General features: G+C 46.4%; 1 protein-coding gene across 2 annotated transcripts in view; it reads left to right on the forward strand.

The window, feature by feature from the left end:
- Positions 1 to 24,951, forward strand: part of SCML4 (Scm polycomb group protein like 4) — a 103,094-nt gene that overhangs the window by 9,302 nt on the left and 68,841 nt on the right. Inside the window, exon 1 of one of the 2 annotated variants that reach the window (XM_070417983.1) lies at positions 4,260 to 4,412. The exons of the other annotated variant lie outside the window; for it this stretch is intronic. The gene's annotated coding sequence lies outside the window, so the exon portion shown is untranslated. Of the gene's footprint in view, positions 1 to 4,259; positions 4,413 to 24,951 lie in introns of those variants that run through there. 2 annotated transcript variants of the gene reach the window in all.

Here is a 24,951-nt window from a genome sequence, read left to right on the forward strand (position 1 = left end):
GCGTGGAGGGCAACGGGATGACTTGAGTGAGTAGGGGACAGTCTTCGCTCTTGAAGCATTGGCTAAGGCTGTGGCTGAAGGTAGCCTACAACCACTGGACAAAGGTTTTATTTTTACTTCATTGATGACAAATTTAAGACTTAAGATTTATGAGAATTATAAGCAAATGTGTTTGCAGATGTTAAGAGGAAAAATTCTGTTACTAATCAATCATTTAATTCATGTGACTTTGTATTATCTATCATAAAAAGTAGGTCCTCCTTTGTAGGAAATATAAAAAAGAAAGATTAAGAAGATAAAAATTATTCATAGTCCTATTACCAAGGGGTCATATTTCTGGTATTTTGCAAATTATATTTTTTCAAAATAAGATTTCTAACCTGCAATTTTTTAAGCAAGTATATATTGAGAACATTTCTCCCCTAGTTTCATAGTTTTCTATGACTTCCTCTTTGGTAGTTCTATTGTATATTCTTTTTTTAATTTTTATTGATTAAGGTATTACATATGTGTCCTTATCCCCCCATTGCTACCCCCCCCCCCCCACTCATGTATATTCTTTTATATTTTTATTGGAAGTTGAAAGGTTGTTCCTGTTTATTTTCACTACAAAGAAAAGTCTTGGTTTTAATTTAGAAAGACCCCTGGTTGCACAAACTGAGCTCTGGCCCCATGGAAGTTAGGGCTTTGAGCTGAAGAAGTGGCAGGTAGGGGGAGCCCAGTGGTCTGCATTCATCACTCCGTTCTGCCCTCTAGTCTGACTAATGAGGTTCCCCTTTGGCAAAATGGTGACCCTAAGCCTCAGACCTTCCATAACCACGAAACTTCTCAAACTTCCAGGAACACTTGAGGAGAAGTTAGTGTTGACTGATGTGGAAGCAAAGTCAGGGGCCGCATACGTGTGGGGGAGTGGTCTCCTTTGCTGCTTCAGGAATGGAATCCTGCCCTTTAAAACTTCCCTGTTCTTTCTCCATGCTCTCTTCCCCCAATCTCCATCACAACCTGACCGTCCAAAGCACCCGTTTGCCAGGTCTTAGTCTATTGGCAGAGAGGTGCTGTTTGCCTGTTAGTAGTTATGGCCATAGCCACAACCACAGCTGGGTTCTCCTCCAAGGCAAGCATTGCTCTGTTCCAGCTGCAGGTAAAACAATTCATCAAACTCTAGAATGTCAGAGCCATAAGGGACCACAAAAATGATCTAGTCCCCCACCCCACCCCCTCCTGTTATAGAAGAACGGTGATTTGACCAATGTTATTGGGTTAACGACAGAGCTGGGACCAGGGGCAGTGCCAGGGAGCCATGTAGCCATAGGATTCATTACTGGGCCTCGGGGAACGGACTGCATGGGTCAATCCTGTACCCAACACTTCTGTGCTGTGTGACCTTGGGCAACTTATTTAATATCTGAGTCTCAGTTTCTTTATCTGTAAAATGGAGATGGTGCTACAACACTGACATCATAGGGTGGTTGTACATGAGACAACATGAATAGGTTGTATACATAGTAGTTCCCCAGGAAATGTTAGCTGGGTTATGACAACAAGGGTTGTTTTTGCAGTAGCACTGACTCCCCTGTCCAGGACACAGCCCTCTCCACCCGATGCTTGGGTTGCAACCATAACTCATTACCCGCAGCTGACAGAACTTATTACTCTTCCCATGGAGGCTCCTCTAAGTGAGTTTGTGTTTGGGACGCCCTCAAATTAACCTGCTTGCTCCCACTGCACCTTTTGCTAGCAACCAACCCAGTGGCATTCGTGTGGAAAGAGTAGAGCCTGTCTGAGACAGAGAAGAAACCACAGGGAACAAGAAGATTAACAATGTGGCACAACCGAAGCATCCTGATCAGAGCCCAGGGATGTACAAGACTCAGAGACAGACACATTAGCTCAGAAGGGCCCCTTTTCTTCTTAACAGACCCCTTAGTGCAGCGGCTCTCAACCTGTGGGTCACGACCCCGTTGGGGGTCGAACGACTCTTTCCAGGGGTTGCCTAAGACCATTGGAAAACACATATATAATTACATATTGTTTTTGTGATTAATCACTATGCTTTAATTATGTTCAATTTGTAGCAATGAAAATACATCCTGCATATCAGATATTTACATTATGATTCATAACAGTAGCAACATTACAGTTATGAAGTAGCAACGAAAATAATTTTATGGTTGGGGGTCACCACAATGTGAGGAACTATGTTAAAGGGTCGCGGCATTAGGATGGTTGAGAACCACTGCCTTAGTGTGTATACAGCCATTCCACCAAATTTCTTTTCTCTTACATGTTTAGCTTAAAATTTTTCTTGGAATTAAAAACATTTAAGATTTTTAAAAACATGGATTTAATATCTTAAGGCATATCTATCCATTTGGCATCTATCAATTGATATTGATTTACCTATCATCTATTTTTTCAAGCAAACCAGCTTTGGTTAATTTCTGTTTTCAGGCTCATTTTGTGGTTAACTTGTGATGCCAGTGCCTGCATCCCAGCCACACCCACTTAAGGACAGACCACAACAGTAAAGACTGGGAGGAGGCGAGGACGTTTAGTCACTGAGAATCAGAATCACAAATTCTCGAAATGGGGAGGAAAACCAAAAACTCCTTTCTTTCAGACAGATTCTGTCAAGTCTTCTTCTTCTTTTATAGGATTTGGGAAATATTTTTGATTATCTGAGGAAGATTTATTGTTTTTTTATCTGAAGAAGCCTTTAAAAGTGTAGACTGGCTTAGCATCTCAGACCCCTCCAGGTGCTGTGTGGAGCGGAGTGTGGGTTGTGTTCGAGGCCCCTGCATGCACACAGCCTCTGTGGCTGAGAGAGATGTTGGCCAAACTGAAATCACCCATTGGGTCCTGTTTCCTTTCCTTCTCCTCATTCTCTCCCTCCTCTCTCTCCTTCTCCTTTAATGAAATCAACTTATATTCAATGACCAAAATGAAAAACTACCAAACTTGCCTTTTCCCACACAAAACAAAACAAAACAATAAAATTAGATAATTAAATGAACTAAATAGTGAATTTACTTCTTGCTCAATAAATACAATGCTTTGACTTCAAAAAAATTTAATTTTTTTCCTATGGTCATAATTTGTGGAGAGAGATTTCTTATTCTTTCTCATGTGACGCTGCCTATAGATTCAGAAAAGCCTCATGCTGTGATTTTATTTTTTTTCACTCTCGGTACCTGTCCAAGTTGTGGCCTAAGCCTCAATTAGCCCTACTTGGTGGTCACTCCTGGCTAAATTTGCTTGTTGCTCAGCCCCAGGAGGAAACCTCCGGGTGGCCACATGTTTGTTGGATGAATGTTTCTTCTTGTAGGAAATGCCTGGGAACAATAGTCCAGAATGGTTATTGAATGAAATGGGCAATGCTCCACTTTATTATATATAAAAAAAAAAGGCGAAAAAGTCACTTTTCCAGGATAAGTTGGTTTGCTACAAGCAATACCATAGAGCACGGGGGGTACATAGCAGCCCTTTTCCTATGTCAGGACTGTTCCAGCCCAGGCAGACCCCGCTCCTGTTCATGGTATGGAAACACTTCTGCTCTTACACACACACACCTGGAACCCAGGTCCAGGCGCTGTTTCAATGAGGTGGCAAAGGTGTTGTATGCGGCTGTAGAGTTACTACATCTGACTACGGGGTGTTACCTGTGTGTGCACACTCCTCTGCACACACACATCCTCTCCTGAACAATGATGACATGAGAATATTTCTTTTTCTTTTATTTGTCTAAAGTCAAATATTTACTCCTTCCGCTCACCAGTATCTCGTAAGCCCGGCGCTAGCCCACACTGCTGCAGGGCTGGGACAAAGAGATGATGTTACAGTCTGGTTTCTATGGCAACAGAGGAGGGGTAATGAAAATCGAAATGTTGGAAACACCCCTTCTGACAATTGTGACATAATTCAGTTTATTACAAGGACGTAACTACCAGAGAAGCAGAAGTGTCATTACCTTGCAGCTCATGTCGGCAAAAAGCTACACTGCACATTTCTCTTAGTTGGGCTGCTGAGAGGAAGGAAACATGAAACACACACACACACACACACACACACACGCATGCCTCGCGTTCTCTGCATGTAAAATGTGTGTGTTCTTTAAAAGCCAGCGGTTGGCTGGTTTTCCGGACATGATGTGGTTGAAGCTGTCATCGTAATGGAAATTCATTGCTGTAGCTATGGTAAATCGAGTTTCTGCCTGTGCTGAATGCATTAGTCTAATGAGATGTGTGCAGCCGGAGAGCAGGGCTGCTGGAGACTAACTGTGAGCTACTAACACCCGGGTGGACGCTTAGCTTTTGCAGTACCCGGTTTGCATGTACTGAAAGTCTTCTGCCTTCTGAGTCAACCTTCCCGGCCTGGGAAAGAACCTGACCAGGGCTCTGGTGAACCCGCTGTAGGTAAGGGAGACACACACTCGGAGGGTGTGCCGTGGACACGGGGTTCTGCTCTTTCCGCCGTCAGCACGACGGGTTACCTGGCTCAGCTGGTCTGGGTGGCGTGCTCCCCCTCGGGCACTGCATGAATGTTCTGCACTGGAACCACGGAGGCGGCAGGTAACTTTAGTGCCTTCTCCTCAAAATACAATGTTTGATTTCTCAATCAGATCTCGGGGGGAAGACGGAGCATAGAATCATATAGTTGATAAATTTAGGGTATATACATGTTCACTACTCTTTAACTCTGCATTTAAATATGTAGAAAGTTGTCTTTCCCCCGAAATGTGAACTCCAATAAATGGTTAGCTATTTTTGAAATGATGATTTTTGCTTTGTTTTTTAATAAAAAACATTTTCAGTTTGTCTTGGGATAAAAATATTTACCTAATATTTAATGTTTAAAATCAGTGTGTGGTGAAGAGGCGAAAGTGGTGTTTTAAATTGAATTTTATTTTTTGTGTACCAGATGGGATGTTTTACGGGTTTTGTGCTGGTGTTTCCGAATTTCCCAGGATAGATGAGAATACTATTTGTTGCTAGTTGCTGGTGCTGGTTAGTTCTTTTGGGAAAAAGAAAACACAGGTGACTATGGCTGGTCAGGAGCAGTTTTCCCAAATTCAAATACACAGTCACCTCTTTCCCAGGTGGGGACGTTGTGTGACTTGAACCCGATTCCACATGTCCCTTCTGCTGGCACGAGGCTCCCTCCCAGGTTTCCGGCTGAGCAGGAGGGGACCGGGAGGAGGGCGAGGTGCCGGCTTCGTGGAAGTCGCTGGACCGATATTTGAGGGACTGGTCAGAGTTCTCCCCACTCCCTGTAACAGTCACCGAGGGGCGGCTCCTGGCAGGCTGTGTTCTGGGTCCGTCCTCAAGAGGTTAGAGACCGTCAGTCGCGTTCTGAGAAGGTGGCTTGTTGGTGGGGCTCAGCCTCTGTGGCTTGAGAAAGGAATCCAGGTGCTTCCGAATGGAGATGTTGGTTGTCTACTCTATTTTCCTTCCTTTGCAACCAGAGGGAGCATTTTTAGAGAGAGACATAGTTCTTTTCTTCCCCAAGACTCTTTTCTTTGTAAATAAAACAATATTTGGAGTGGAAGCATTAACAATAACTGTCAGGGAATCCACAGCGCGGTCAAGCGGAGTCCTGTGGTGGGTGTTGCTTGGAGAACCAGCCTAAGAAAATAAGGCGGGTGTTTGAGGAAGAGCTGGACGGAGACGACCTAGGAAAGCAGGAGTGGTCCACAAATGCAAGTAAAAGGTTAGCATGGAACCATCAGGGAAGTGTTTAGGTTGTTTCAAAATCGAGACTTTTTAAACATATTTGTGGCCTCGTTTAAAAAACCGGAATATGTTTTCTTTAGCTCTTTAGATTGTGTCTGTGGAGGGGCTCCGATATTTTGGTGAATTTATCCATCTGCTTGATTTGTGGAATTAGAAGAAAAAGGTAAATCCCACAAAAACGCAGTTCTTTGGTGTTTAGCATGTTTATATTTCTTCCCTGTGCCACCAGAATTACTCTCCTTTTGCTGCCAAAAGTGAAAATAAATAAATAAGTAAAAATGGATGTGTGGTAAGGGGAAGGAAAACAACGAGAAAAACAAGAGGAGCTTGCTTTCCGCCCCTTCGTGCCTTGTCTGCTTCTGGTGTGTTTCCAGGCAGCGAGCAGCAGGTGCAGTTTCACTTTCTGGTTCCTGGCGCCCGGGGCCCCCTCCAGCAGCAGGTCAGACCCGCAGACCTGCAGACCCGCAGACCCGCTGTGGCCAACGAGAAATGACGACTTTTAAACATGTTGAATAGCACGTTCACTATAAAAATGAAGCGATGCCTCAAAGTGCAAGGGTAGGAAATGCTTAAACTTTTAAGTGATGTGAACATCAGGCTGCATCCACACTCGCAGAGGGTGGTGGCTTTTATTTGGTTAGTCTCCGTTTTGGATCTCAAATTCTTCAGCACGTTCAAGAACTACATGACTAAAGTTCCCTTAAATCCAAACGAGGGGTGCTCGGAGAGAAGCGACCTGTCCGAACATTCGGGGAGTTAGACATTAGAGTGTTTTGCAAGTCCTTTTACAGTTTGCGTGCCGGGTGGACACATCGTACCTCTGTATTCTTGCCTCTTAAGACCTGGGAGAGCCAGCACTGGGTGCGGGCAGAGGTGGGGCCGCAGCTGGGAAGTCGCTCCCTGGGGCCCGGGCAGAGCTCCGCGGGAGGAGCTCACCCCAGCCTGCACCCCTGGGAGCCTCAGCATCACACTGGCACCCAGGTGCGCTCAGCGCAATCCACGTGTCCCGAGGAGAGCAGGAGGCGACACTGGCCCCGTGGGGCTGCCCCCAGTTCTGTCCGATGCCGCCCCTCTTTCCCCTGCCTCCTGCTTTTGTTCAGGGATGCCGTGGGAAAGAAGGAGAAAAGACGAGGACAGACTCTCCCCATCTATTTATCAAAGAGCATAAAATTCAGCCCAGCATTTTGAAGAAGAGGTTTCTGGAAGCCGGGCCATTTGCCGTAAGAACACATTTCTTTATTTGCGTGGGCAAATGTGACTTGTCTAGGAATGAGTTTTGATTGAGTGCCTCCTTGGACACCTTCTTAATTCTGTGATTTCCCAAAAGGCTAGTGTGAGCTTTACCTGTTTTTATGATTTCTGTTGCCTTCAAGGGCAGACAGGTGAGGAGAAACCAGGGGATTAAAAACAGCCCCTGGGAGAAAACACAAATGGTATGGTGCATAAATAATGTAACAGAAGCCACTACTGTGTCTAGTAAATTACTCTAAATTTTAATTAATAAGTCACAAAACCCACACCATGAGCTTTAAAAATTACCCCTTTATCAATAAGGTGATAATGAACTTGCTCTGGAATTAGCCGTTCTCTCAGCCCCGGGCAGTGTGCAGCCTCGGAAGTTGTCTGGAATGCTGCCAATTTTAAACAATCGGTCTTCTGGCAAACTTACTGGATTTTAATTCAAACATCTATTGTGACATTTTCCGACAAGGTTCAAAGACCATTGGGATCACCCAAGTCACGGTAGAATTTCCAAGATGTTAGGATTGCATTTAAATCTGTTGCTTTCTTTTTCTTTATTTTCCTTTTCTACCCCCCCCCCCCCCCCCCCCGCCAACAAAACAAAACACAGCAACAACAAAGCTTTGCATTTGCAACAGCGCCTCGCTCTAGTCTGGGCTATAAATTTCTGCTAGAATCGCTGCTGTGTCGCTGTGGCGAGTCCTGCGTTTGTTGATACACGTATACCAAGTTCCAGGGCTTTGGCTGCAAGCCCACCAGGTCCTAAGTGTTGTTTTTTTATTGTTGTTGCATTTGACTCAGTTTTAGTTCTGGCCAAGGTTCATTCCGTAGCATTTCTGCAAACCCCCACCGCAGTTTGTCCAATGCCAAGATTGAGAAGGAGACTTGAAGCAGAGGAGCTGCAGGGCAGAAGGGCCATAGCAGACGCACTCAGGACTGTTTGAAATTCGGCTTGTTCTGACCTCCACACCCTAATGTCCAGAGGGGTACAGGAGCATTGGGCATTTCGGAGCAGCCTGCTCCACAATGATCTCTCTCTCTCTCTCTCGCTCTCTTTCCCTGTCACTGGTGGGTGGCATTCAGGGGCAGCCTGATGAGGGGCACTGCTATTTGGCCACAGTGCGCCGTGTCTGGAAGGCGAGTGGTGATGAGGTGCAGTCAATCTTCAGTAGTCAGAGCTCTCTCCCCTCCCTCTGGGTTTTCAAATGTTAGCCTTGGTGGCTCTTGCTTCTCTCAGCCAAGAGACCTGGCCAGGCTGGGGTGCTGGTGACAAGGCTGTGCTGGGTTAGCCGGCAGGTCTGATAGTCAAGAACATCCCTGCCTCAGGAGGGTGGGATGGAGAGGAGCAGCAAGCAGGACTTGCGTGTTCTGGAATCAATGAAAACGTGTCCATCAGGAGAGGCACTTTGCCACCATTGAGGAGATAAAGCACCTCCTGCTTCTCACAACTGTTACTCCGTGGACTACTGTTTTAGGACAGAAAGGAATTTATTCCCCTGTGGCTGTTCTCGGTTGTACTAAGCTGAAAAGTCGCTCCACAGAGCCTGTGGGACACCCTGGAGTCACGGGGATGTATTCTGAGACCCACACCTCGAGCGTCCCCGGGGTTGCCACGGTCACTGTTGGACCAGTTGTGTTTTAGAGAATCTGGTGGCACAAACCCATTTAAACTCCTCCCTCAACCTCCCACCAACGCAGACACGTTCTACCTACATTTTTGTTTGTGGGGAGGCAAATGAGCATTTCTTTTTCAGCAGCTGCATTTATTGGTCAGATAGATGGAACTTAGTCCCGGAGTTGCTGATCTTCAAAAGCGAAGGCACTTTCCTGCAGCCAGCCGTGCCCTTCGAGGAAGAGGCCGGGCTGACCAGGAGTGGCCCTGTCTTCTTCGTAAGGATTATGACCCAGAAGCACAGGAGCGGAGTTAGCCAATAGGAGGAAATGAACGGCCAGGGAAAAACGGTGTCAATGCTGTGCTTTGAAAGGAGGTGATGTCTGGTTAGCCCCATGATGGTGACTCGACTTTTGGGAGCTAAATATTTGTTAACAAAAGCCTTTGCCCTCTTTTTCTTTCTGTGCTGCTCATTACAGAGCAAAAGCCCCCATTCTTTCAAGACAAAACGTATGACTCCAAAGTAATCCTAAAGAAACATGCAGCCCTCAGTGAAGATGGCACCAAACCTGGAAACAAGAGCTGAGCTGGGCAGAGCGAAGAATTACCCTGGTTGGGTACCAGTCCAACCCGTGAGAAATGGCACTGAACAAATAGGTGTTGGGCTAAAGCTGAGAGGAGAGAGAGTGTGTTCCATCCCCCTTCCACAAGGGGACCTGGCTGTGGCTCCTTCCTATACCCTCTGCAGGTCACAAAGGACACAGTGAGAGCCAACTGTAGCCTGCGGCTGTCACCTTTTAGCCCTTATGGGTCTTTTTCTCTTGGATTGAAGGAAAGGTTTTCAGTTTCTCCTTTCACATTTGTCCACAAGTCATCCTGGGGCATCACTGATGGGAAAATCGGGTCGAACACCAAGATGTGTGTTTTTCCCTGGTGTTCGGCGCCAGGCCCACCCATCAGGCCGGTGGTAATGCCCGGCAGTGTGTTGTGGAGTAAAATGGATGTAGCCTTCAAGGCTCTCTGGGGCTGGCCTCAGGATTTTAATCCTGTTCTGACAGGCAACTGTGGCCTTGGTGAATGAGGAGAGGAAGAACTGAAAAGAGAAATACAGATGAAAGCCAATTCCAGGGCATTAGGGCTTTCTGTTTGGGAAGACAGGATTTGGAGGTCATGTAACTTAAACAATTTCTTTGGGCCTAACCATTTCTATCCGATCACAGGCTCATTCTTTATGGCTTTCCAAAAAAGAGGCTGACAGTTCTCCTTCACAGCCCTTTAGGATTTAGTACCCTCACTACTGGGAAATGATGGTGGTATCAAGGCGTAACCAAATAATTAGCCATTAAGATATGCTGTTTATCCTAAAGACGTCATTGAGTTTATTGATCAGCATAGAACTCCACTGTGGGAATATATTTCTGTCATTATTCAGCCTTCAGGATTCTGGGGTCATAGGTTCATGCTGTTGCCATTGTTGCCTGTACTGGGGAGTTTGCCATGAGATTTGGGGTTCAATCCAATCATCTGTGTATTTCCCCTTATATGGGGAACTCTCCCTTTCAGATGCTAGAAGATGCTCAAGCATATTTGATTATGTCACTTTAACAGCTCATTTGCAAAAACGCTTCAAGTGGAAAGCTGTAGATAGCTTTAGATTTTGGTGCACAGATTACGAACAAAGCACGGGAATGGTGAAAGAAAAACACACCCAACTTGCTCTAATGTCTGAAATCACCACCCACAATGTGATAATATAGCTCTTATTTTGGGTGTTGGTAACATAATTAAGTACTTAACATCAATAATGAGGGCAAACTGTATGGTGGGGTTATTTTGGTGCCCATGTGGAAACGGTTAATTGGTCCCACAGTGAGAAGCTGTACAATGTGTGTTGCCTTAATGAGACCAGGTGAGTATAAACTCTTTCCAGGGAATTGAGTTAGAAACTCAAGTTGGTGTGTGATATATGTGGCAATGTGTGGGGGCCAATGCTGCGTGGTGGCATAGAGGAGTGGTCATTTCTCCCTGTTGCCCTCCCTTTTAGTTAGAAGTTCTTTAGCAAGAACCCAGTAAAGAAGAACACAGCAGAGTTAGGAAAAGGGACATTCAGAAAAGTTTGTCTTATACTTTTTTTCCTTGGAATCAGCCCAAATTTCTGCAAAGGTCAAGTGCTAAGAAATTGGGTTCTTATTAATTGGCCTGAGACCAGAGTAATGTGGAATAAATTAGAAGTATAATCATTTAAAATATGTATATTTCTGGGCACAAGATAAGTTTTTATGACTCTATTTGACATTTTCATGCCAGAAGAAAAAAAAAAATTCTATGCGGCCAAAGACTTAGCTGGTCCTTGTAGATTTCAAACAGTGGACAAGTGTGGGTCTCATGACTTCCTGGACAAAGTTAAGGAAACCCAAAGTTAAGGAAACACTTTTGCCAAGAGTTTTCTGTATTCTGCTTGTGTACTTAGTAGATTGGTCAGTTTCCAGGGATTTTCTCTCTCATTCCTGAGAATACAGATTTAGGTCAGGTTGGGAGAATTTACACTGGGACCATGGAGCCACTGACGTCCCAGACCATTTTCCAGCTGCTCACCCCTTTGCGAAAGCTGGAAGGTGAAAATACTAGCCAAAGGAATGAGCTTGAAGCAAAAATGCGTGCCATTTGATGGGAAGAGTAAAAAGCAAAAGCCTCTACTCTGAGAAACGGTCTCTAAGTGAGTCCCAGATTCCTAGATTGAATGGGTTTTGAAGGCTCTCTGGGACGTGAGGGCTCTCTCCTAGGGCAAGCCTCCAGCGCTTCTTCAAAGAATGCGGACAGCACAGCCTCCCTCCTCAGGAGGCAGCCCCTTTCATTGTTGGAAGCTCCAGCAGTTAGCAAGGCCACCTTTCCCGGCAGAACTTTCCCCAGCTTCCTCCTCCAGTAACTTCCTCCTCTGAGGGTGTCCTTTTGTCCTTGGAGCTACACAGAATAAACATAAATGGAGCAGCATGGATTTCAAGTGGCAAAAGCCAGTTCCAAGACTACCAGTGTGACCCAGGACAAGTATGGTGGCCACCCTGGGCCTCCCTCCCTTCCTCTCCTCCATGGGATGGTATTTCTGTCAGTCCCCACTGCTGAGGCCCAGTGCCTTCAATGCAGCAAGTGCCTAATAAATGTTTGTTGAATGAACGAATGAACGAATGGTTAAAGGAGAGACCATGTCAGCATGGTGGAGGCAGCACGGTGTTGTGGGAAGAGCTGCACACTCTTTGCGTTACCCCCACTTTATTAGATCATAGGGTTAACATTTCAGAAGTGGTTGGGAAGGTCACTTCGGGTAACGTATGTAAAGTACAAAGGAAATAGTCTATGGAAAAGGGCTTTGCAAACTGTAAAGTGCTGTATAATGATCATAAATAACATGCTCCCATTTATTGAGCATCCTAGGCTCAGGGTTGCTGAGGGGAGCACTAGACAGGCTGTATCTGATTTATCTGATTTAATCCATTCAGGAAGTCAAGATGGGAGGGGCTATTTTTTCCTCCATTGTACAGTTAGGGAAACAGGCTTCGTTACACAACGTGTCAAGGGTCACATGGCCGCGTGAAGTTTGCCGAGTCTTTCCTTTGGTTTTAAAACACCGATGGGGCTTCCGTGTCTTTCACCTGCGAGGCCTGAGGAGAAAGAGCTCTTTCATCCCGCAAGCCGAGCCAGCTGCTCCGCCGGCCTCGAGGGGCTGTTCCCAGGCCCAGCCGGTTCCAGAAAGGAAATGATTCCCTGGTGTTTCCACTTGGAAAGACATTTTTGATCCACAGCAAACTTCTTTTAAAGCGGTAGGCCTCGGTCCTGCCAGACTCCACCCTCATTTTTATTACAAATGTTGTTTAACTCCCTGTTTCCAATCCTGAAGTGAAGTTCCCAGATAACATAACCCATTCACACCCGTAATGTAAGAGAAATCAGTGTCATGTCATAACTGGACTATAAAGATTACACAAGGCCCACCCACAGTGGGGGAGGTGACACTGCTTCACTCAGTCTACCGATCCAAATGTGAGTCTCAGGAGCACACCCCAGACACACTCAGAACCACGGCCCCGGCAAGTGGACACATACAATTAACCATCAGAGGTGATGTCCAGACAAATGCTGCACAGGTTGTCTCTAAGGGTCTGCAGTTTGGTAAACACTCCTTTGAGCCCCAGACTGTCCCTGTCTCTGGCCTGAGGATTTGGAGCTGAAATCTGGGTGGTATTGTTCCGTTCACCAGGATTGTGATCCTCTGAGTCCTTCCCATCATTTCTCCTGAGAAAGTTATCCTTCAGCTTTCAGAGCAGCTTTTTAGAGCAGGTCCCTGTGTGACTCTAATTCTGGGGAAGGTTGAGCCACCTTTCAGATTTCCAGCTGCCCTCTCTGGAGTGGCCGTTCCCCAGCCTCCCTCAGCTGGCCGCTGGTTCCTGCCAGTGCCCTCGGCTGCCCACAGTTCGGCAGCTGCAGTTCAGGGTCCCTGCTGGCTCCCACACAGCATCACACGTCACGGCAAGCTTGGTCCTCTAGTGAGAAAACGTCTGCCCTGGAAGTCAGGGTCCTCCGACACCCCGTCTCACTGATGTTAAGCTGGCTCAATGGTGACAAGGAGCTCAGCTGTGATGTATATGCTATGACATCATCGGAGCTATGATAGCCCATGTCTCATGGCCGTGAAGGCAGCTGGACGTTTCCATGTCCCACCGGGGCCCTGCTTGTCTGGATGATGTTTTGTGCCACCATCGATTTCACGGACCCACCTTCTGCCCTCTGAATTTGTGTCCAGACTGCCCCCCGAAGTAGGATAAAAATCTTTAGAACAACAGTTTTATCTGTTTGGCCTCTTTGACCTGAAGTGTTACTGCAGAACAGAAAGTCAGCGATGGGTGCCTCAGGGGTATTGAAGGAGACACAACCACTGGCTTTCAATTGGGGCAGTTCATACAAAGTGCTGCAATCCAGCACGGCCAGGTGTCCGAGGGGATGGAGGCTTCCGCCTGGGACAGAAGACATCGTGTAGGTCTCAGAGGAAGCGGGAAGGTGGACTCGGAAATAATACGAGACACAAAAAGAAGCACAAAATCGTTTTCTCTGCAGCAGAGAAAACCACATTCACAAAACAAGTTGTGTTTATTTTGATCACATACTTATAGGAACAAAGCAGCAGTGATCTGTTTCCTGCACTAGAGGAGAAAATGTGTTCTTAGTGCCTGCACTCGTGTGCTAGGGGCGCCATAATAAAACACCAGAGGCTGGGTGGCTTAAAAAACAAAAATTTATTTTCTACCAGTTCTGGAGGCGAGCGGTCCAAGCTGTTTGGTTTTTCCTGAGGCCTCTCTCCTGAGCTTGTAAATGGTTCCTTGCTGTGTCCTCACACGACCTTTCCTCTGCGTGTTTGTACCCTGGTCTCTCCCTCTTCCTCATACCTATTGGATCAGGGCCTTACCCCGGTGACCTCATCTAACCTTGATTGCCTCTATAAAGGCCCTGTCTCCAAGTACAGTCACATTGCTCATTAAACCTTCAAGCTGTGAATCTCGGGGGTATACAATTTATTGCATAACAGTGCTTATCTTCAGATTTCATCTAACAGCATTCATGTACTTCCCTGTAAACTGTCAGTGGTGAATGTGCCTCATCATGGTCTCCTATGACTTAGCAAACACCGACATTCCCTTCCATGTTAGGTCAGTCACATTTCTGCTGGACTTGCTCCAGATGGTCAAGGGATGTTCTTCACAAAGGTTCCAGCTCTCCCCCTGGGGCAGAGGAGGTGATCAGATGTCTCCAAATCCCTTTTAAATGGCAACTGAAATCTCCCCTTCTCTCCTCCCCCACAGCAGTGCAAGTTCACAAAGTCCATACAATGATGAAATCAACAAGGAGGGTTGTGCTGGTAGAGTTAGTCTCCACCCCGAGCTTATGCTGCTGACAGAGCTTCACCTGTGCCTTCTATGCACCTACCCCTCCAGTGACCCCCATGCACACCCCCTCCCCCGTGGTCAGGGACATCCCAAAATGCTTTGTACAGCAGTTGGAAGAGGGAGTCTTGAGGATACAGATTCTGAGTGAAACGTATTAATCTTATTATCATCCTTTAACTAGATTTTCTTGAACTTTTCAATTTCGAATTTTCCTCTAAGTCCTGAGAGATCAACCTGCTGAAAATGAATAATAATTATTGTGGCCTGAGTTTTAAAACTGATGTTCAGATGCACCTTTTCCATGATGTGGTTAACAAACTTCATTGCAAGGAAACTGAGGTACCATAAGTTAAATATCTTGCTTCAGATCAGGTTAGGATAAAAACCTTGCATTCTTGACTCATTGGCCAAAGCCATTGTCTACTGACCTGTAACGTGTTCCTAGAACCCCCAGTTTGAGGACAGGCAGTATGTGATGCTTGAGCATGGAGAAGGTTGAACAAACATTGCTTTTAACATAGAACTCACTCTCCTTACTCATACTTGATGGTGTGAATTGACTTTGACTTTGGCCTGTCACAGTTTTGGCTGACATCGCAGGCATTGAGAGAAAGCACCAGGAGGGTCAGCGTGGCTCTCCAGAGGTTGTCTTGGGGCCTTTGTTGGTGGCTTTCTTTACCCACACCCCACCTAATGCCCCGACTGAAGATTTCCAGAGGATTCTGGGTCCCGAGTGGCAGGCAGTGTAGGGAAGGCCCCAGTGAGAGGTTGTGAGAGCGAGTGCCCTTGGCTTTGGGTTCCTCCCCTGATAGTGATGGCATTAAGATTGTTGTGTGAGCCTCCAGGGCAGGGGCCCATGTCCCAGGTGGCTATCACCAGCGCTCTCCTTAGCCAGGAATGGCCTCTGCTTGTTAACTGCCCCTCCCCCCAACCAGGTGAGCGTGGGGACTGGCATAGCCAGGAGCTCTCCAGGTTTTCTGGATAGATTAGCGATATATGGAGAGGAGCAGGTGGTTATGTGAAGGGGTTATGTACCCAAAGGCTTGCTTGGCTAGCTATTCGAGTTCCAGGTTGAAATTTCAACTTGGACATCTCCATCTACATGTTTCATAGGCACCCTAAACTCATTTTCAAAATCAGACCCATCATTTGCACGCTTCCCCACATCTTCTCGTTCTCCTTTATTCTGTCTTCATGCAAACTGTGTTCTCAGCTATCCAAAATAACAGTTTCAGAATCCCCAACTCTCCTCATGCCATGCCTTTAACTTGGAAACCAAGTCCTAATAGAGCAGTGGTTCTCACCTTCTGGCCCTTTAAATACAGTTCCTCATGTTGTGACCCAACCATAAAATTATTTTCGTTGCTACTTCATAACTGTAATGTTGCTACTGTTATGAAACGTAATGTAAATATCTGATATGCAGGATGTATTTAGGCGACCCCTGTGAAAGGGTCATTCGACTGCCAAAGGGGTCGCGACCCACAGGTTGAGAACCTCTGTAATAGAGGCTACTCCCAAGAGTTTCCTGCACGTCATTTCTTTCTCCCTCCACCCCCTGCTGCCCTTGTTCTGGCCTTTCTCTGCCCCTTCACTGGATCATAGCCACGGCCTTCAGCCCTGCCTCTCTGCCTGCAGTCCCCCCTCCATGCACCCACCTCACGCACTGCACCAAGGTCATCTCTGTAAGACATAGATCCCTCTAGTCACTCAACTGCTTAAATATCTCAGAGAGATTCCATTGCTTACATCAACGGTTGCCAAATGTTTGGACAGTGTTCTTCATTATAAATAACTCCTTCAGGGCACATCTCCAATACATGTATATTCATAATTATATACATACAACTATATTAGTGTATCATACATATTATAAACATATGGAAAAGCAGAAATAAGAAAAGGCCACAGGAGGTTTTTGCCTTTCCCATATATTTACACAGCTTCTGCATTTTTTCATTTTGGATTTCTGTGCCCTGGAATTATCTTCCCTCAGTTCTCCAGGTGATAAGATTCTGCGTGCTTTTCAAGACATCGCTAACACATGACTCCCCTGACCCCGATTCACACAGACGTCCTCTATGGCCCCTCTTTATAGGGCATTTAGATCCTTAACCTTCTCTTGCTGAATGACTTGTGGAAGAAGAAGGAAGGTATCAGTGTATGTCCATGTGGTTGCCAAGAACAAAATTTTAACACTAATATATCTTTCCTTCCCAGTCAAACATTCCAAAGAGGTGGGGTTTTTTGTTTTGTTTTTGTCTTCATTCAAACTTCTATTACTCTAAGTAAAATATGTCTCCTGCAATGAGTGTGGAAGCAGGCAGCCAGACAGACACAAAGTGGGAAGGGCATAATTGAGGGAGACGGCAAAAGGAAACTTAATTCTGATAACAAGCAATTAGGCTAATGCGATTTACAACATCACTACAGGTGAAGTTTGTGTTTGTTTCCCCCTCAGACTGGATTTAATTTATGGAAATACTGTAGCTTAACTTTTTTTTTTTTCTTTAGTAAACTAAGATAATGGAACTGTTCTTTGAAACAAACAACCTAGTCATTTTACGGTAGCATAAATGGAAGATAATTACAGTTTGAGAGAATGTCTCCATCCAGGGCCAGACCCCGATGGCTTGTCTTGGGGGTGGGGAGGAGTTGCTGTGAGCACAAACTGCAAAGTTTATGGGTGCCACGTGGGGAGATGGCAAGCATAGCTGAGGAGAGAGCTTAACTCACTTGTTAGATTTTCCAACCAGTGTCCTACAGGGAACTGTGCAAATAAACATGACAATAACATTGTAATGGGTTAAGAAAGGCTGACACAGCGTTTTATTAATTTGCATTCAGCATTAGCAGGGAGCCTTGCAACCCCTGGGCAATGGGATGGGAGCGTATTGGTTGGACTACAGGCATTTTAATTACAGGCCCTAGGAATATCTCTGTGTCAAGGCAGCTGAGTGAGACCTGGCCCCCCAACATTTACCCAAGGCGTGCTTTCCTCCTTGCCCTCGGCAGCCATTAAAAGGTCTTACTGGAGGCAGGGGGCTGGGAGAAGGGAAGAAAATGTTTCTTAAAAGAGCAGGCCCCTGGTAGGCTGGCGTCCAATACCAATTAGCTCCTCAGCTGTCAGCACCAGAGGCCTTGTTTTACAAAGTGGTAGCAAAGCTTGACAGAAAGGGCTTAACCCCATGATGGATCTCCAAGCATTTTTAAAAGGCTCTTTTTACTCTTGTTACCTTTCATAATTTGGCTTAAATACAATGCAAAAATAAAGACATCATAAATCAAAAGCTGTTAGCACACACGGCCCCCGAAATTTATGGGTATTAAGCAGAAAATGCTTAGAAACATTTCACCACATAATTTTCCAATCCCCTAAGACTCATTTAAATTTTCCCCCCTCCCTCCTGATTGCTAATGAAGATCACTGGCTTCCAGCTATGCATGCCTAGGAGCACCTGGGGCCCAGGGTGCAGGGACAACTCTTTACCAGGGAACAAGCTGGTTGGTGGCTATGGGGTGGAGAGGAGAGCTCTGCCCGCCTACCAACACCACTGGACAAAGAGCCAAAGAGAAAGACATGGCAACTGCCCGCAGGCCAGTGATGTGGCCTTGGACATGACAGAGTCCATCCGCAGTGAGCTTCCTCCCTATTTCTTTCACCTTTCGCCTGGGCTGGGAGGGTGGGCGTCCGTGGGAGATGGTGGGAGTAATTGGAGGTAAGGGACCCACTGCCAGGCCAGGGTGGGGACTTCATACTCAGAGCCGGCCATCCCTGGGATGCTTCAGGAAAGCGAGAGCTGGCGTTGGAGGCCTGTGCTACATCCTGGAGGACAATGTGCAGAAGGGTGGGCCTCCAGATGGTCGGCATCAAGGAGCGGAACCTCCCAGGTCAGGCCCTGGATGGCGGTTATCAGGGCTCCCTGTGCCAGTGAGGTAGAAACCAATTGGCGGTGTTACTTACATTTGTTCGTGAACTTGACGAGTAATTATTGAGCGCCTCTAGTGGGCGAGGCACATGGAATGACTTCCCTGGCCCTGCAGTTAGACAGAGTCAGGGGAGAGTGTCCACACGGGCCAGGGCTGGAGTCCTGCCCTTCAAGGCTCACCTTAGGGGAGCCTCTGCCCTTCTCCCGCCTATGTGCTTCCTCTCAGAGGGCCACTCAGGTCTGTACCTCCAACCTCTGCTCCCTTAGGCTGGGGTTTAACTATCTTCTCTCTCTCTCTCTCTCTCTCTCTCTCTCTCTCTCTCTCTCTCTTCCTCTCTTCTCCTCACTTAGGGCAAACTCTGTTGGTGTCCAGGCAGCCCAGGGTTTGAATTCCAGCCCCGCCACTGCCTAGGTGGCAAAATCACCTCTTTTCAACTCTCTGAGCCTCAGCTTTCCCACTTAAAATGCAGACAACAACACCTCTATGACAGGTTGCTACGAGGAGCAAATGAGCTAAGATGTGTCCAGCGCTTTGTCTATTGCCTGGCCCCCAGGGAGAACGCCATAAACGGAAGCTATTCGGTGATATCCCTCAGCACATGGGTTGTCAGCTGAGCCCCTGCACATCGTCAGGGACAAAAATCCCTTTTGGACTGTCTGTACTTCCTGAGTTGAGATGGGGCCCTCTTATGTTGAAAGCTGCTTTGGGAAAAGTCGAGAAGGCAGTAGGCACAGGACTCTCCGTGATGTCACCTGGCCATGGGATAAATCTTTTTTTAAAAATTATTGTTTAAAATATTACATGAGTCTCCTTTTTCCCCCCATTGACCTCTCTGCTGCCACCACCTCCCCAACCCCCCCCCCCCCCCCCCCCCCCGCCATGGGATAAATCTTATGTCATTCAACAAGGAAAGCAAAGCAAAGCAGGGGTATCTCTTTAGTTTCTTCGGAGGCTGATGGGAATATAGAGACCCAGACTCCTGACGGTGGCCTCCTCCGTGTGAATCCGGGGCTGTCCTGCTCTGGCCCCCACTGCTCCGGGTTCTCCCAGGAGATAATGTCTGTCACTGTCCACTCCCTTGTCCTTAGTATAATTGGGAGTATTACATTTCAGGCTGACTTCTCCTCAGGTCTCACTGCCAGTATTACAGCTGCCATGTGCTCGTAGGTCCAAGGGCCCATAAACTAACTCACCACAGATGTGAGACTTTGTGTCACTCTTTGCTAAGTTGGGAAATTTATAGCTTAGAAGAACATAGTCAAGTTGAAAATGTGACATTGGCTGGGTCTGGGCATAACTGGGGTCTTCAGGTAGGGTCTGGCAGCTTTCATCTCGCAGAAACATCGGGGCCTATAAAATCAGTCCAGGGTCCCAGCTGTAAGGTGTTGTATTAGACATTCCTGCCGTGGCCACCGTCCCTTGCCTTTTAAAAGTGATTGTCATGTGGGATTCTAGTGATGTAAAAATGGACAGGGGCCCAGTTGGTCCCATCAACAATTAATTAATTAATCCACTCGACATATGCTTGTTCAGTATCAGCTGTATGTTCATCCCTGTGAAAGGGCTGGGGGATAGCAAGGTAGTTCCTGCCTATGGGAAACTTTCCATGTGGTCGGGAGTGTGGCGGCAGGAGCCAGGCGAGTCCCACCAAGTCCCTGTTCCCTGAGAGGGAGCGGCAGGGAGTGCCCACCAAGTGCCCACGATGTAGGCGGGGAGGGTGTCTTGTCAAGGAAATGCCCTCTAAGCCACCTGGAGGGATGACTGGAGTGTGCCAGGGCCAGAGGGAGGTGGGAAAGGATTCTGTGCAGGACAGCGCTGTCTGCGGACCAGTGGGAGCTGCCCGGGTCAGACTGCAGAGAGGTAGGGAGAAAGGTAGGCCAAAGCGAGTCTCACGTACTCCTCTTCTAGAAACATTAAGGCATATTTTTCCACGCGCAGGGCACAGCGGATGGCCCCAGGTCAATCCGGAGGACAGAGGTAAGGCCAGGGGAGAGATGTTTCTGGGAGGCAGAGCTCAGCTCAAGATTAGGAAGAAGTCACACTCAGTCATGTCCCGCACTGCACGTGCTTCTACTCCCAGTGTGCAAGCAGGAACCAGGGCCTGTGGGGGTAGTGAGCGTGGGTCTGTGCCTCCTCTGCAAATATAGAGAGAATTCACAAATGGGCTGAGGAGGGGATGAACTTGATTCCCAGCCCACCCCGACCCCAGGTCACCTCATCCTGCTCAATTGGCCTGTGCTGGCTCTCACACAGGGAGAGAGCAGGGCTTACACCCAGACATGGGCTGGTATCCAGCTCAGCTCTGGGCTGCCTCGAGAACCCCAATTTTGCTACACTTTTCTCTTTCGAGGCATAGAAAAAATAGGACAACTGGATGATATTCCCTGCTAGCAAGAGTTTGGAGAGCTAGCTAATTTTAAAAAGTAAATGGATGTGGGTACACATATCCATAGGTATGAAATAAAGTGTTGTCTTCTGATCCCAACTGTGAGGTCTACTTAGAATGCTCAAGCAACATATTGCAATTGGGATTTGGCTCACGTTCTCTTCTGTCCCCTCTGGACTCCCCTTTGGACATCTTGCATCTGAAAGGCTGAAATTAAAATTGAGGAGCAAAGCCCTGGGCCACCTTGGCTTCCCATGGGGCCTGGCCTCAGACAAGGTTGGCATTCTACCATGACTTAATTTTGTAGCAAGCTGTTGAGGGTTGTTTATTTATTTTTAAATTATTTTTTGAGTTATACAAGTTGTACATACACAAACGCGTGTTTAAAATGAAAATTAGCAAATTAGTACAGAACCCGCGTAGCTGTGCTCTCAGCACGGCAGCCAGAGCCAGCCTTTTCCATGTGAGCCACGTCACTTCTCTGCTCAGCTCAGGAATGGGCGGTGGCCCCGCACCTCACTCAGGGGGAGAACCAGTGCTCCTAAGTGCCTATGGGGCACTAAGAGTCCCCCTTCTCTCTCTCACCTCGTCTCCCTCCCCTGTGCCCAGTCCCCTGGCCTCCCCTATGCCCAGTCCCCTGGCCTCCCCTAGCCCAGTCCCCTGGCCTCCGTACTGCCTGGAACACACCAAATGCACACCCACAGCAGGGCTCGCCCTTGCCGCTTCCTCTGCCTGTCACTCACGCAGCCCTGTGTCTCACTCTGGAATTTCCTTCAGGCCTCTGCTTAAGTATCCTTTGCAGGGACAGGGAACCTTTTTCTGGGCCATTTGGATATTTATAACATCATTCGCTTAATAGAATTCACTTCATATAAATTGATGTTGCTATGAAAAGCTCCTAGATGTATTGAATTTCGAGTCCTGCCTGCGGTTGTCTTGGCAGGGCCAGGCCACGGGCTTTCACGTCAACCTGCAGGCTGGATGTCCCCAGCCCTGCCTCAGAGCGAGGCCTTCCCACCATCAGCCTACAAGAGCACCCCCGCTGTCATCAGTTATCTCCCTCAGACTAATCTGTCTTACAGCATGTGTCACCCCCGGCTAGTTACGCAGTGTTTGCTTATTGTCTGTCTCTCCCGCTGGAATCTGAGTACCATGAGAGCAGTGACCTTCTGTTATTGTTGATACTATAGTCTTCGTGTCCAGAAGACTGGCCCATAGTAGTGTCGAGTACCTAATATTTGTTGAATAAATGAATGGATCATTGAAGATTATAATAAAAAGTAAGAACTTCTCTCTCCACCCTTTAATGTGCTCTCTCACCCCCATTCCACATTTCTCAGTTCTTAGCTCTGTAACAGCGTATCCCTCTGAAATGTTTCTTTGCATCTGCAAGAATACCTAGAGGCTTCTGTGTCCAGGTAGGACATAGAAGGATGCGAAAGGCTTTTGGTCCTGGGAAGCAATAAGAATAAGCTGGAAAAATAAACAGTTCTTTTCCACGGCACTGGCGAAAAGTGATGGATACAAACAAACCTTGATGAACTATGTTCCTGAGAGAAATGAGCAGCGGAGAACTGGAGCTCCCACACCTGGGGAATGGGCAGGTAGCGGTAGATGCAGGAGTGGGGATCTCCCCAAGGAGATGCTCCGTGAGCCGTCTGGAAGGCTGACTTTGAGTGCACCAGACCCGAGAGGGAGGTGGGGCAGGGATTGCAGGAGTGGGGAGCAGTGTGAGCTGTCTGGGGACCAGTGACAGTGGGACCCGGGTCTGGGATGGAGGAGTGGACCTGCATGTGACAGTGGGTGCAGCTAGGGAGGGACTGGAATCTGGAACACCCTTGGGTTCAGTCAGAAGACATAAAAACACACCAGAAATTTGAATAGGGCAGATTTAATATAAAGGATTGCTAACTGCAAAAGGTAGATAGCTGCTGAAAGCAGTAGCAGAGAGCTCTAACGTGGTAACTACTAGAACAGCAATGATCCCTGAAGCTGGAGGAAAAGGAGGTATGAGGAAACTGAGTCAGACCTCTGTGGGGACAGTGTGGACACACGTTGGAGAGTCTGCTGCCTGACCAGAGAACCGCCGGCCTCTCCCGGCAACGTTGCCAGGACCCCTGCAGCCAGAGCCACTTGCCACCGACTAGAAACTGAACGCTAAACAGGAGAAGAGGGAAAAGTCCCTTCTTATTTGCAGTGTCTCCAATGCCCTCTGTCGAGGCCCTGACGTCCCTCCCCTGGCAGAGAGACACGTAGTTTGTAGGATCCAGTACCACAGAGGAGGGCAAAGAAAGGTGGGTTTGTCGCTGACAAGCAATACTTTAATAAAGTGGCATAAAAACACAGACATAAAAAAACCCCAGTACGTTCATTCCCCCTTTCTGAATCCTGCTGAGACAGCATCAGTGGGGGGTGGCTGTTAGGCAGAGAAAAATTGTGAGGTTTCAAACGTTCTCCTGGTTTTTGGATTCTGGGGCCCTGAAAGAGTTGAAGTCAAAGGTAAACAAGAAAATAGAGGAAACTGGTTGGGAGCTGGGCAAATCGCAGGCAAGCTCAACGTGTATAAAGCTGCCGGTTAGTTCATTCCCGGTAAAACGGAATAACCATAGGACAGAAGAAAGGGCTTGCAACTCTGGGGCATAAACAAGACTAAGGAAAAAATGAAGCTCCATTCTCCACTGTTCTTCTACCCGTAGTTCCTGGAGTACAATTTTAAAAGTACACGTACAAAGAAGCAAAAAAATGTTACTCATGATTAAGAAAAAAACATAGACAACAGGAACATATCTACAGGTGGCCCAGCTATTGGAATGATCAGATAAATATTTTAAGATAACCATTATAAATATGTTAAATAATATAAGAAAAAATGGATATTTTACAAGAGAAATGGAAACTAAAAATAAATAAAAACAAGTAGAAATTGAAATTCTAGAACTAAAAAGGAAGCTATAAGACAAAACACTTCTGAGAAAAACTAAAGAAGTCATAAATAAAAGGAGAAATATACAATGTATTTGGATTATAAGACTCAAGATTGGCCAAATTTCAATTCTCCCCAAGTTAATTTATAGGTTCAATGCATTCCCAATCAAAATGTCAGCAGGTTTACGACACTTATATAAAAATTTACATGTAAATTATGAAATAAACGTGAAAAAGGAAAATAAAGTTGGAGGACTCACACTACCTGATATTAAGACTTATTATAAAGGATATGAGAGTTTGGTGTTGGCATAAGTATAGACAAATATTTCAATGAAATAAATGGTCCAGAAATAGACTCAAATTCATATGATTAATTGATTTTGACAAAGGTGCCAAAGCATTTCAATGGGAAAAAAAGTATTTTCAACAAGTTGTGCTGGAACGATTGGATGTCTGTATGTGGGAAGAATGAATCTTGAACCTTTTCTCACACCACACACAATAATTAGAGATGAATCATACACCTTAAACAATAGCTGGTAAAACCACAAAGCTTTTTAAATTAGAAGAAAACAGAAGAATATCTTCACGACCTTGGGATGGGAAAAAATTCTAGGAGAGGGCACACAAACTACTAATCATCAAACAACAGGTTGCTATTTTTTACTTCATAACAAGTTTTTAAAAATCTGCTTATTATCAATGATTTGCTCTCATCATTGATGTTTCTATCTCTCTACCCCTTCCTCTCTGAAATCAACCACAATATATTTTTAAAAAAGAACAAAAGTATATATAACAATCTGCTTATTAAAAGACACTATTTGAAGAGCGAACAGGCAAGCCACAGACTGGGACAGAAGTTTTGCAGTTACTGTATAGAAGACAAAGGACTTGTATCCAAAATATGTAACGAACTTCTATAGCCCAATAATAAAAAAGGCAATAAATATTTGGGCAAAAATTTTAAACAGAAGATACACAAATGGCCAATATACACATAAAAAGGTGCCCATCACGTTGTCTGCTCATCTAGGCAATACAAACTAAGTTCCACCCCCTAGACCAGGGGTGGGCAAACTTTTTGACTCGAGGGCCACAATGGGTTCTTAAACTGGACCGGAGGGCCGGAACAAAAGCATGGATGGAGTGTTTGTGTGAACTAATATAAATTCAAAGTAAACATCATTA

Source organism: Myotis yumanensis, unplaced genomic scaffold (genome assembly GCF_028538775.1).
Source record: "Myotis yumanensis isolate MYYU_CA2020_CCGP unplaced genomic scaffold, mMyoYum1.0.hap1 SCAF_6, whole genome shotgun sequence".
Taxonomy (NCBI): domain Eukaryota; kingdom Metazoa; phylum Chordata; class Mammalia; order Chiroptera; family Vespertilionidae; genus Myotis; species Myotis yumanensis.